Source organism: Oxyura jamaicensis, chromosome 4, assembly GCF_011077185.1.
Source record: "Oxyura jamaicensis isolate SHBP4307 breed ruddy duck chromosome 4, BPBGC_Ojam_1.0, whole genome shotgun sequence".
In the NCBI taxonomy this organism is placed as follows: Eukaryota; Metazoa; Chordata; class Aves; order Anseriformes; family Anatidae; genus Oxyura; species Oxyura jamaicensis.
This window is the reverse complement of record NC_048896.1, coordinates 59,429,053-59,440,290: the sequence shown is the minus strand read 5'-3', so window position 1 is coordinate 59,440,290 and position 11,238 is coordinate 59,429,053. Positions and strand designations below refer to the sequence as shown.

At 36.3% G+C, this 11,238-nt stretch overlaps 1 long non-coding RNA gene across 17 annotated transcripts in view; it reads right to left on the bottom strand.

Annotated features, from left to right (window-relative positions):
- LOC118166607 overlaps positions 1 to 11,238 on the bottom strand; it is a 137,019-nt gene that overhangs the window by 119,923 nt on the left and 5,858 nt on the right. For 9 of the 17 annotated variants that reach the window (XR_004750611.1, XR_004750618.1, XR_004750621.1 and 6 more), the window contains exons 4-7: positions 7,418 to 7,635; positions 4,257 to 4,316; positions 3,415 to 3,482; positions 1,981 to 2,075 (exon numbers count right to left, since the gene is read on the bottom strand). This is a non-coding gene — a long non-coding RNA (uncharacterized LOC118166607). Of the gene's footprint in view, positions 1 to 1,980; positions 2,144 to 3,414; positions 3,483 to 4,256; positions 4,317 to 7,417; positions 7,636 to 11,238 lie in introns of all 17 variants that reach the window. The other 8 variants (XR_004750612.1, XR_004750613.1, XR_004750610.1 and 5 more) reach the window with 8 other exon arrangements.

Genomic DNA, 11,238 nt, shown 5'->3' with positions numbered 1-11,238 from the left:
GGGGGGGCAAGGTATCCCAGGACCTTGCAGCTTTGAAAGGAAGTCCTCTTTGCCTGGCCAGAGGTACTTGCATGGCCAGACATGGGTGATTCACCAAGAACATTCTGCAAGGATATAACTGCAATTTCTGTAAAGCGTTTATTTTCCTCTCTCCTTTTTCTTTCTTTTTTCCCCTTTCTCGTATTCCTCTAGCCAGCCCCCTTCAGTCTACAAATATTATTTGGCAAATTCTGTCTATATTTGCAAATGGTTTGGGGAAATTGGAACTTATTTGCAAATTGACTGGCTGAAAACCTAAAATTCACTCAGCTTCATGTTGCACCTCAAATTATCCAAATGTCTTTTATGATATTTAACATTTTACCTTTATGTCGGTGTCAGTCCAAAAAGTTAGTGCATGGACTGATACTGAATGCTACCATAGCAATGAGAGTTAGCAGAGAGATTTAAAAATCAGTTAAATGTTATGAAAAAACAGGCATAAACTAACATATCTTTTCATACAAAGACGATATCCTTTTCATACAATATGTGATATTGCTAAAGGGCTACTCCCATGTGAGTAGATGAGAATTACTGTCCCACTGCTCAACTGAACACACAAATATTTTATTTCTTAAAGGTGAAACATATCAGAAGCATATTCAGTCACATATTCCAAATTAAGAGTTACTATTTATTTCTAGTAATTAAATCTTATTGCAGATTTTTTGAGAGCTGCGCCCTAACTGAAAAAATATATAAATGCATTATTTAGGTGATATAAAATAAAATAGACAGTCCAAAGCACACTGTAAACACTGGGAATATATGACTTCATTGGGTTTTAGATCAAGCCTTTGAAATACAAATAGTTTAAGAAAAAATACTGAAAGCTTTAAAATACACACACACACAATATACATATATATTGTTTTAGATACGTTGTCATGCCCTCTCCATATTCCATGGGAAAAAAAAGAATATTAAAACTAGGAATCATGATTGCCTTCAAAGTGCACAAGAGATAACAAATAAAATCAATGGCCCTTATCTCTGCAGACTACTGAAATCTCCAGGAACACAAAAACTTCTTGGCATCTCTTTGCATGAGAAATCTAATATGCATGTAATTCATATCTCCACAAAGGTGAACAATCACAATTTATTCTTTAGCCATATCTGTCTTTCTGGTAAGAATGTGTCTGGGGAGCTAGAAAAATATGGGATTTATTTATTTATTACTGTTTTTTTTTTTTTTTTTTTTTTGCGGGGGGGGGGGGGCCGCCCCCCCCGCTGTAAAGCAAAATGTCTGGGAAAGACTGTCCTCCTTCATTACAGAAAATGCTAGCAAATATCAGATATATCATGCTATCAGTCTGTTGTCATTCCAGTTAGTAAAAATGAATAGGAAGTTCTACAGTTAAATGCATATGCAATTTTTTTTTTTGATCTCTTCTGTTATGAATAGGGTTTACTGCCAGGCAAAACATAGACTTAATATTTAATCTAAGGAGAGCAAGATACAAAAATTATATGCATGGCTGGAAACACTGGACTATATACACCTTAATCAACTTCACTGGAGATCTTTCTGAGCAAGAGAGTAGTGCACACCTATTCTCTGCAATTGTTTCATTCTTGCTGGCACTGAAACTTATGCAGAAATTTCTTCTGAGATGGGGATTTTAAGAAAATATTTATTTTGCTTTCGTTTGCTACTCCTATTAATTTCATGGAGCTTAAATTCTCCTTGGCTGAGCTTATTTTATTTATTTTTTCTTTTAAAATAATGTTTGTTTTAGCCAAAGCCTAAGCAAAATTGTTACAGTACTATAACTATTTTTTTTTTGTCTTAAAATACTGTTTTTTTCCAAGCTACAACAATTAATTCAAAATATATCCCAGTTATGATATCCTTCAAACATATGTCAGTTACCAATTCATCATGGCTCAGAATCTACATATTATATAAATCCATAAGTAAAGAAAATAAAGTACCTTTAGGGTTCCTTGAATTCAATGTAGAGAGTACAATATCATGCAGATCAGATGTTCATCATTGCAATTATAAGGTGGAGTCCAAAGAGCATCTCCTGTAGTCAAGACTAAGAAACACTTTGGCCTTCAGATACAAGTACCTGAAACTTTGCTCTCCCATTAGCTGACATCAAAGGTAAAAATTAGGGTGCTAGAAGAGAATTTATTCCCTGTTAAAGCCATCAGATAATTAACTGAATTTTTTAATAGTCACACTTCAGAATGGTTTGAAATGGAGTAGTCCAAAAACAATGGAAAGATTTAAACTTCGATATCTATATGACAATAAATAAATAAATACATAAATAATAACAAAAGAATACACTTCTCCCCCAACCCCCCAAGAATTTTGCCAAAGTAGCAAAATCTGTTTCCTACGCTAAGGAACATGTGTAGAAATACCCCAGATTTATGATGGAAATAAATGAAACAGGTGGCTAGTTGTTCCTATCACTTATTTCAGTCATTTCTATTCTCTTTCTGTTCCACAGCCATTGCCTCCACTGGGCTGTGAACGAGGTTTATCAAATGAACAATCCGATTACAATTGTATCAGAAGAAATCAATAAACAATGTTGAGGCATGTTAGTTTCTGGAAGTGTATAATAATATTTGTCTGGGGCCTATTACATAATAGTCTTCAGTACTTTAAATTCATTATTTAGAAGTCAATGTAGTTTTTGTTCCCAAGGATAAGCATTCAGACTTAACTGTATCATCAAGGGAAGCTTGCGTTCCAAGTATCAAGAAGTATGGTTTCAATATATAAAAGATTAAAAAATTAAATTAGACTGAAAACATGAAGTGAATTTCTTACATATATATGCTTTCCTTTTGCTTGGAAAACATTCTGAATTCAAAGTTTCCCTTTTCTGTCAGTCCCCACAAGTGAATAAATTTACACACATTTAAGTAAGGGTATGCAGGATTTTGCTAAAGAGAGAAAAATTACAAGGGGAGATAAACTGTGGAAGTATGAGAGAGTTAAGAGCTAATGTTACCCCTTCTGTCTTCTTAGAGCTCCCTTGTTTGTTAGTTTTTTTTTTTTTTTTTTTTTTTTGGTTTGTTTGTTTTTAATTGTCTGTCTGTGAGGAAATTCAACCTTTATGCAAATAGCAGGTGATTATGTATGGGAGATGCATACAGAGGGAAGAGCACTGAAGAGAAGACAGGCAGTGTGGGAAGAAGGAGCAGATAAGGGAAGAAAGCATGCAGAAAATTAAGCAAAAGTACTCAGAGTGAAAAATGAAATGAATCATAGGCTTAAAAAAAAAAAAAGAGGGGAAATTCTTGCACATACATACCATATATGGATACATATATGTATCCATACATATTCATACATATATGGATACATATATGTATCCATACATATTCATACATACCTATTCATACATACCATATATGGATAGTTCTCCAGCACTTGTAAAAAGTAAAGGATAGATATTTTTTTCTTTTCCAATCTGCGGGAATAATAGTAATTTATATATATATATATATATATTGAAAAAAAAGGAATACAGCAATCTGTATTCTTTTACAAATGAAACAGAAAGAAAAGATAATTTTGTTAACTCAAACTGCTATCATAAGAAACGTACAGATCCTAAGTCTGTATTCACTTCAGTCATCTTTACTATAATTAAGATAACAATTTAAAAGGCAATTAAGAAACTTAAGTGAGACAATATTTGAAGGAAGTCATCATGGAGATTCTTCATGGTAAAAATCTGCCTACTCTTTGATCTCTGTTCCAGGTAATCAGTCTGTGTAATGCCTCTCTGAATTCTGGATCAGGTCCTGCACGTTAGGCTAATTCCACATGATGACAGCCAATGATTCCACCCTGACAGAGGCTGACATACAGTATGACTAACACAGAAACAACATGGAGTTTCTTGTCAGTAACAAAGCAAGTGTTTTTATTTGAAGACAGTACCTGCTATGGTGCCAGAGAGCAAGCAGCTAGTTCTCTCAGCACATTTACAACGGCTTCTTTTAAAGAATGTCAAATCACTAAATCAAACTTGCTTAGTGGTTGCCAAAATGGTAGCACATTAAGCTGGAATTACTAAGTAGCCTCAGAAAAGAAAATAAGCTCAGAGAGAAGTATATGAATAAGACAGTATCTACTATCTTAGTTAAAATGGAGTGTGATATTGCTGCAGTTACTCTATTTGCTCTGTCTTGGATGATATTTTCAGTTTTCAAGAAAGCCCGGGATGCTGTTTTCTTACCTACTGCTGATCCTTCTACAAGCAAGGGCTTGCAACACTGACAACAAGGTAAGATTTTTCCTACCACCAAGAAGCGAAGACTGACTCACTAAATGTGCTATGGAAAACAAGTATCCACATGCGAAAATTGAGTTTTCAATAATCTGCATGCCTAGAGTAGCCTTTTAATGCACTGTGACCATATGATAAGCAATTTCAGGTGCAATACTTGAAACTGCCAATAATTAATATGATCCCTTAGAGATGTCCAATTAACTTCTGAATTGAATACAGTAGGAATGTTATACTTAATTTTTTAAAACCACAAAAAAGGATCCTAATATTGACCCAGAGTAAAAACTGCAGGAAGGTGCAGGACACAACAGGCAGTGAGAGGGAGAGAGAAATAAATGAGTCAATGAAAAGGCACAACATACGTCTGCTCTCTGCTATTCTTTCTTTTTCTTAAACAACTTTTTGGAAAAAAGAAAGAAAACAAAAAAAAAGCTGTTTATCTGCTAATACTGTAGCAAAAATATACTGTAACATTGGTTTATTTTATTGAGGGAACAAGTAGTCACCATTCAGCAGATTTACAGTCTGGGGAATCTTTTTACTGTGCATCTCTGTGGAAATGTCTCTTCTAGATAAAGCAGCACTTCAGCTACACAAGGAGTATGTAAGGGAACTGCCCTGTAGGAATCATTTGGCACATGCTCTGTTTTAGATTTGCAAAGGCAAAAAACACATGAGATAGCTCTGTATCTGTAACTTAAATCAGCTCTTGGCCTCTGTGTTCTGAAAATAGTTGCAGTATACTAGAGCAATGGAGAAACACCACCTGATATTTCAAACTTAGGGATATAAATTTGGGGTATCAATTAAGTCGATGTCAGCTCCTCTGGACCAGTCTCAGGGAACAAGAACACAAGAAGTGGGCTGATGAAGCTTTAGGAAAGACAAGGGTGGAAGCTGCAGTAGTGCAAGAAAAGGAGGGAGTGTGGGGATTCATTTTTGGGAGCCTGTTTACAGATCATGAGAGCAGTTAAAAAGTTAATTTGGCTTCAGTGTGACTAATTTCCAGTGCAGCCAGAAGGAACTGTGGGTTCTTGGCTCTCATAATCAGTGGGTTTGGAATAAGATGGTAATTGACCGCATTTAATCACAACACGTTTTAAAAGAAAACACTCTTATTAGGCAAGGTCTTTAAAGTTGTCTTCAAAAATACCTTAATGAAGACCAGACATAGTTTTCCCAGTTAGACAGACATCAACCTAAATATACCTGCAAAAAATTTGACACAAGAAGCAGATTTTTTTCAACCTTATCAAGTATAATGGAATTAGGATGTAAAAGGTGTGCAGGGAGAGGGCTCTGTCATCAGACAGAGGCAAATACGAGCATGGCTGCATGCTGGCTCAGGGTGTGGATTGCACAGCGAAGTGGCTTTAGCTGGGCTGCCTCTTGAGCAAGAGATGATTTCCCACTGCTGACACTGCTGTCACTGCTGCTGGCACCAGCAGGGGCAGCCATCCCTACGTGCGTGCCTAGAGATGTTGGGCTGAAGTATATGTTGTGAAGTAGCCTGCCAGACTTTTGTTTGCATATCAGGTCTTTGTATATTCATAGCCTCAGAAATGCAACAAGGAAAAGAAGGTCCTGGCTATATTCAGAACCAAACTGCAACCCAAACCTTACCAAAATAATAATAATAATAATAATAATAATAAAATCTTCTGTCACATCATGGAATGAATCAAACATTTTAACCATACCCATGAATGACTTCTTTTCCTCCCTGAATGCATTTCCTTAACATCGGGATATTCAGAAATGGCCACATTTGTGATAGGTTTGTGAACAGTCAGACCATCCAGACTGTCATAGGAGCAGACCATAGGTGGAACAACTAATTGGGGGAAAATGAAATAATTTAGGACAGACCAGACCAGAAAAGCAGTATGTCATCATCTCAGCAAGTAATCTACCACATGTCAATCTGGAGTTCAATTCCTATTTAAGCATATGAAAAGTCCTCTCTAAATGTCTCAGTCATCTGCAGAACCACTTCACATCTGACTGCCCAGCTGTCTAAATCTTTTTCTGTGCTTGTAGATTGCTGTCTGTCCAAATAAACCCTGACAACTAACTCAGATGAGTCCTTTATTTCTGAAGAATTTAGAAACCCTTAGCTGAAACTAAAATGTATGCTCTTAATAGGACATATTTATTATCTGAGCTTCTCTCCAATACATGCAGATTCTCAGAATGTTTTTCCTGAGGAAGGTGACATCCTGTCAAGTTGTCTGAAGCTGTACAGTGAGCAGCCTTGGCTGAAGTTAAACTAGAAGAATTTGGAGTGTGAGGTTTAGTTCTCATGCTGACAGACAAATTTGTCTTGGACCCAGTGGAAATGAACACTACCTGAGATAACACTTCCAACACGTCTTAATTGTTTGTTGTTAAGTTCTGGAAAAAGAGTCTTCACCAAAGAAAGGATTCCAAAAGCATTTCCAAATACTCATTTCCAAATCTACTGTGGCTGAAGATACAAATAACACAATTCTAGTGTTATAGTTTATACATAACACAAGAAGATAGAAATACTTTCCGAATGTAGTAACAAGCTGATTATATTTGCTTTTAAAGTATACATACCACCTATGTATTTGTATTTGTATTCAAGCTAATTAATTTGGTAGCAGAAATATTTGCTGAAATGAATTAATTTAATGTGGACAGTTACAGATCATTTAAAATAGTTATGAATGGCAGGCAACACAAGGAAACTGATTTCAAGCTCAGTTCTCATCCAGTCACAAACAGAACACTTGTACATGCAGTCCAAACACCTGGAACATAGATATGCTCAGTGAATGCCTTGCAAGTTTGTTACTAATCAATAAATTTCCTCAACACTTGAATTTTAAAGTAAGAAAATCACAGAGCATGAACAGCTTTGAACACACAAACACACACAAAGTTAATGCACACAGAATAATGAAGCACTCACCCATTTTCTAAGAAATAATGCTTTTCTGCTATTCCTGTCCATCAATTTTTTAGACAGTCTATTCTAGATATATGAATTAACAGTGTTTTCATTCTGTTCTAATGAATTCCACAATATTAATCATTATTAATTCTAGATCTTCTGGGTAGTACAATGATTTTGTACTTACCAGGAAGAGAAGCTGAGTTACTGTCTTCAGTTTATAATGGTAAAGCATTTTGGCAATTGGATGAAACACTGCAGGACCCATGAAAGTGGCCCAATGTTATTGGCTGGTGATAACTTTCTCTTCAGAGATTGATTCTTTTTCATTATATTTCTGGCTGAGTGCAGGTGTACAAAATAACAGCCCAAGGCAGCAAACAGGAAGATGAAACTCAATAAAAACTGGGATAAGAAAGAAAAAATAATTTATAGTTTATGTTAGTTGTCGCTACTGTGAACACAATGACAAGCTTTTATCACATAAGAGCAGAGAAAGTTAATATGTAAAGTTTGCTCTCTATGCAATATGTGAAGTATAACGTTTTCTATTATATATAAAATATACACATGTGTTACTGTGTGTTTATGTGAAGGAACAACTGCTCTGGGCAGTCCAGCACACACTGTCTCACATGAGGTGGAGAGACAAGCATTTGAGTTTTCTTAGACTCAATACTTGGGCTATGCTTATAGCATTCAACACAATGAAACACCTCAATAAGGACCAATAGCTCAAATAAAATAATAATAAATAATAATAATAATAATAATAAAAGAGATTAAGGTAATTCTGCAATAGAAAACATTCTTGGATGTCTGAGAGGCAGAATTTCCCCAACAGAGCTCACTGCAAAAGGACCTGAGGAGCGCCAGACTGCTGGTCACACACGTGATACCACTGAAGTTCACTTCTTCATTACCCTCCAGTCTGTATTTTCTTTTATTAGAAGCATGTATTACTCCAAAAAGAATGAGGTCATCTGTCTGAAAAGCAAACCAAGAACTTTCTATTGCACTATGGAGTACAGATAATTTTGGTAGAGCAGATTTTCTGTGGGCCTGGATGTAGATTTGAATTATATTTAAACACATTGACCTTTCTGGTCAAAGATTTTATAATCTGTAGGCATGTGGGAGGCAAAAAGAAAGATGATACTGCAAATTTAAAGGCTTCCTAGAATCTATCCTTTCTTTCTCCCAGTTTTTGGAAAAAAAAAAAAAAAAAAAAACTCCCTACGCAAGTATATTACATACCTAAAATTCCCCCCTTCCTTATTATCATGTCAATAAATAATAATCTTAAAATTTTGAGATAAAAATTAATTTTCCCTCTTGAATGTAATTACACAGAATAGACATTTCCATGTGAAAGCTATTATGAGATTGTTAAAATTCCTTCTTATAATAGTATGTTGACATAGCTATAGTGCACCAACATCATATATTGTACACCGTAACTTAGTAGTAGAATCAATCATATTTTTATATTGCAAACTGATTTATTTTACTTCTAAATGTATGCTTTCTTATTCTACTACAGTTTAATAAGCAAACAGAGAAAAGATTCATGATTTTTCCAAAAGACAAAAAAAATTTGCTTTAGCTACTATTATTCCTTCTTGCATGTTCCTTTTCCACATATTTTAGTAAGCAATCTTGTCAAAAACTCATTACTTCTCTTAGAAAGGAGTAGTGCTGTATCTAAAATGGGAATAAAGCACATGCAATATTGCTGGAAGATGTTCTTCTGAATAAATTTTCTTGTATGTTACTAAGAATTACAACAAAATAAATTAGCAAACATTAAAGTTAGATTTTTAAAATACAAATAGCAATGCAAAATTATGAGAATTCATAGAAATGGCAGTGTTTCAGTGATATTACTTTTAGACCCAGTAACTATAACTTCTTTTTGAAGATAATATGCAACAATCCAAACTACTCTCAACAGAACTGGAAATCAGCTACCTAATAACGCTCTGTAGTGTGCAAGAGCTAGCAAACCACTGAACCCAGATACAGCAAAGAAATTATATGGAGAAGTTAAATAAAAACATGCATTGTGAAAAAATGTATTTTCCTTTGACTTTAGTTTTATAAGCAAGAAACTGTGATAACAATGTACAACTGTTGTGTGTCTATGCGTGTACAGAGAAAGATGCACACATGAACATACTCTTGGTTGTTCAATGCCTTTTTTTTTTTTGGACAGTCTTTTAACTGTATTTTCTTCTTCTACCTGTAGTCACGTTTAGACACTTTTGACTGCACAACCAAGCTGAATAATGACATAGAACTATCTAAACATGCTGGGAGCACTCTGCTTCATTTTGAGCCTCAGTTTGTACCTGAATCATATCATTATATTCAGCAATATCACACAGTGTACAAAACTCCTCATGTTTAATATTGTGAATGTCATTTAGAAATAAAAGGTAAGCAAGAAAACTTCAATGAAATATAAAGAAAGGAAAAACAATTATTATTATTATTATTATTATTTCCAATATAACCTACCTTCATATATTAAATCCTAACATGTTGAAAAAAAAACAAGGACAAATATTAATTCCTGTGGCAGATAGTAATAATGGAATTGCTATCTTGGTCACTTGGCCTCATCAAAGCCACAGAAGAATTGAAGGGATGGATATAAGGATAATTAGGTACTGAAGGAACTGCATGAGGACAAGTAGGCCCCACGATACACCAGCAGGATTCCTGTCCTATACCTGGGTTTTGGGAGGGATTCAAACACCTGGCTCAGCTAACACCCTACAAGGGTGCAGGCCTCACCAGATCCTGTCTCACAGCTGCCAGCACTATGCTGACATTTCAGATACCCTACAACATCTGTGGTGGTGCTAGACACCTATGGCAGGCCATTTATACTAGAAGTGGCCTCTACCAAACAATTATTTAACCGATATTATCCTAAACATTTGATAATTATTTGGAAGTCAACATTAAAATGTTACTGATGAAGAACTGTAGATGGCATAAGATTTGAGAGATTTGCTACTGAGAGACTGGTAAGCACTGAAAAGATTGGGAAAGACACAGATCAGCTGGTCTTTGGGAACAACCATTTATTCATAGAATCATAGAATCATAGAATATTCTGAGTTGGAAGGGACCCATAAGGATCCAACTCCTTGCACCGCACAGGTCTACCCAAAAGTTTAGACCATGTGACTTAGTGCACAGTCCAAACGTTTCTTAAATTTATACAGTCTTGGTGCAGTGACTACTTCACTGGGGAGCCTGTTCCAGTGCGCAACCACCCTCTCAGTAAAAAATCTCCTCCTGATATCTAGTCTGAACTTCCCCTGCCGCAGCTTCACCCTGTTCCCGCAGGTCCTATCAATGGTGTTTATGGAGAATAGGACACCTGCCTCTCCACTCCCCCTCACGAGGAAGTTGTAGACTGTGATGAGGTCTCCCCTCAGCCTCCTCTTCTCTAGGCTGAACAGGCCCAGTGACCTCAGCCGCTCTTCATACGTCATCCCCTCCAGGCCCTTCACCATCTTCATTGCCCTCCTCTGGACACTCTCCAACAGTTGAATGTCCTTTTTGTACTGTGGTGCCCAGAACTGCACACAGTGCTCGAGGTGAGGTCGCACCAGCACAGAGTAGAGCGGGACGATCACTTCACTTGCCCTACTAGCGATGTCATGCTTGATGCACCCCAGGATACGGTTGGCCCTCCTGGCTGCCAGGGCACACTGCTGGCTCATATTCAACTTGCTGTCAACCACAGCCGTCAGATCCTTCTCTGCGGGGCTGCACTCCAGTGTCTTTTTGCGCAGTCTGTATGTATGGCCAGGGTTGCCTCGTCCCAGGTGCAGGACCCGGCACTTGCTTTTGTTAAACTTCATGCGGATGGTGATCGCCCAGTTCTCCAACATGTCCAGATCTCTCTGCAAGGCCTTTCCACCCTCGTCTGAGTCTACAGCTCCTATTATAATCTAAAAAAAAAAAAAAAAAAAAAAAAAAAAAAAAAGT